The 2,500-nt window shown below is 47.8% G+C and overlaps 1 protein-coding gene across 1 annotated transcript in view; it reads right to left on the bottom strand.

Annotated features, from left to right (window-relative positions):
* LOC308154169 (bromodomain adjacent to zinc finger domain protein 2B-like) overlaps nucleotides 1–2,500 on the bottom strand; it is a 77,127-nt gene that overhangs the window by 37,077 nt on the left and 37,550 nt on the right. The gene's annotated exons all lie outside the window — the stretch shown is intronic.

Raw genomic sequence — 2,500 nt, 5'->3', positions numbered from 1 at the left:
CGTACACACACACACAGCTACACACACACAGCTACACACACACACACACACACACACACACAGCTACACACACACACACACAGCGTGGCACTTTATTTGATTTACAAGACGGTTCACAGTTGCTTTACACACATGGTGAAACAGTTCCGCGGTTCCCCTCTCACCCAGTTGTGAGTTAACAGGCAAATTAAAGCCTTCAAATGGAAGTTTTCACAGTTTCCGTCTCTGCCTTTGAGTGGAATACATAGAGTGCATTTAAAACATCCTGTACACTCCTATGGGCTCATCTCTGCTGTGGAACCATTGTGCTCCCATCCATTAACGGCTTTGCAGAGAACCGGTATTAACAATCATCAACCGACACCGTCGCTCCAATAAACCTTTGAAGTCAAGGTTACATGATTCTGCTGTCACTTTTTCTTATTCCACTATTATTTTTTCCTTTACACACACACACACACACACAGGCGCACACACGTGCGTGCATTCATGCACACATACACACACAAACCTGACTCTCTCTGCTCTTCCTCCTTCCATATCCCTTTGCCTGACACTAATCCAGGTTTGAAAATCCCCTTCAAAAGCGCAGTTTGCAGATTGTGTTTTACAGGCTGGCTTTGTTATTGTGTCATTACACATAAACAGTCTCTCTCCCCCTCCTGCCACCCCCCCCCCCCCCACCCCCCCACCCCCCCCTCCCCAGTCTCTCTCCCTCGCTCCTCTGCTGCAGAGCCACTGATTAAATCTCTGAGACAAAAGCTGCTATCCTCTGAATATCAAGTATCAGCCTTTCGCCAGGAGCAACACTGACAAGAGAGAGAGGAGAGGAGAGGAGAGGAGAGAGGAGAGAGGAGAGGAGAGAAGAGAAGAAGGGAGAGGCGAGTGACAAGAAAACCTGCTGCAATCCACAGGGAGCTGGCCACTGTGTTGCAGCACTGGGGCGGCCATTGCAGTCTTCTGCTGCTGCTGCTGTGACAAATATGGAGACATGTTTCTGTGAGGTCAAGGGTCATTGTGAGCCCGTTTCTCACATACACACATACACACACACACACAGGCACGCACTCACGCGCGCACACACACACACATACACATACACAGGCCTCATCTCACATCTAATATTGGTTTCACAGTTAGCATATTGGTTTCATCATAATTGTCCATAAACAGGTGATCATCACCAGATAAGGCAGATCAAACCTGATCAAAAACAATGTCTCAGACCTTAGCTTATTTTGTGCCGAGCGGTTATTGAAGGGGATCGTTCAATGCTATTTGAAATGGCAAATCAAAGAGAGACAGAGAGTCAGAAAGACAGAGAGACAGAGAGACAGAGAGAGACAGAGAGACAGAGAGACAAAGAGACAGAGGGAGAGAGAGAGAGAAAGAGAGGGACAGGCAGAGAGAGAGACAGACAGAGAGAGAGACAGACAGAGAGAGGGAGACAGACAAGAGAGAGAGAGACAAACAGAGAGAGAGGGGGGGAGAGAGGGAGAGACAGACATGAGAGAGAGAGAGACAGAGAGACTGAGATAGAGAGAGAGACAGAGAGCGAGATAGAGACAGAGAGACAGACAGAGAGACAGAGAGAGATAGAGAGACAGAGAGAGAGAACCTGCAGATTTGGTCAGAAGAGGGAAAAACAGGGAAACGAATGCAGCAGCGGAGATGAACGGCGGCGTGTAAACCATCCCTGTCATCTCCCAATATCTGCACTCCTGCCTCGCCCTGTCACAACGGGGCGACGTGAACAGAATTGATTTCCTCCCAAAACAGAAAAAGAAAAAAAATCTATTCTCTCTCCCAGGGGTGTATAACACGATAACCCTCCCCCTCCTCTCCTTCTCCTCTCCTCTCATCTCCCAGAAGCCTTTCCGTCTCCTCATCAACCCTCCGTCCCAATCCTCCACCCTTCCCTCTACCCTTGAAGTGTGCACTTGTGCACTCCCCCACGATTGACTCACACGCACATGGATAACCGTGTAAAGCGCAGGATTGGAAAAAGGAGAGTTTTCCCATTTCACCACATCTCTTTACATCGGTTCGTTCCTTTTAAATGGGGGCGAGGAGGGGGGGGGGGGGGGGGGGGGTGCAGACCTTCCTCACACTTCAGAGATGAGGTAGAGAATTAGGATGCAGACATTAAATGAAGAAGGACAACGACAAACAAAAAAAGAAAAAGAAGAAAAAAATACGCTGACCGGCTGACTCTCCTCCCCCCCTCCGACGTCCACAAACTGATCAGGGGAGTTTGATTAAATGTAATAACAATAATAAGATTGAGCCCGTTGGAATACCACCCAACGCAGCCGCAAACAATGATTGCAACAATAATGGAGCGCCAGGGTATTTAAGGATCCAATCCTGACTTAATTATGAGAAATTAAAATGGATTTAGCATCAGAATTAGCTTGATTTTATAGGTAATTAACTGCACACCACACTGGCGGCATATAAGGCAGGCGGCATAATCTCCGTGAACGGCTAAATTAATTTG

The sequence above is a fragment of the Nansenia antarctica genome (genome assembly GCF_963989245.1).
Source record: "Nansenia antarctica genome assembly, chromosome: 3".
NCBI lineage: Eukaryota > Metazoa > Chordata > Actinopteri > Argentiniformes > Microstomatidae > Nansenia > Nansenia antarctica.
Note: the sequence above shows the minus strand (reverse complement) of the source record. Positions and strands in the feature narration are given on the sequence as shown.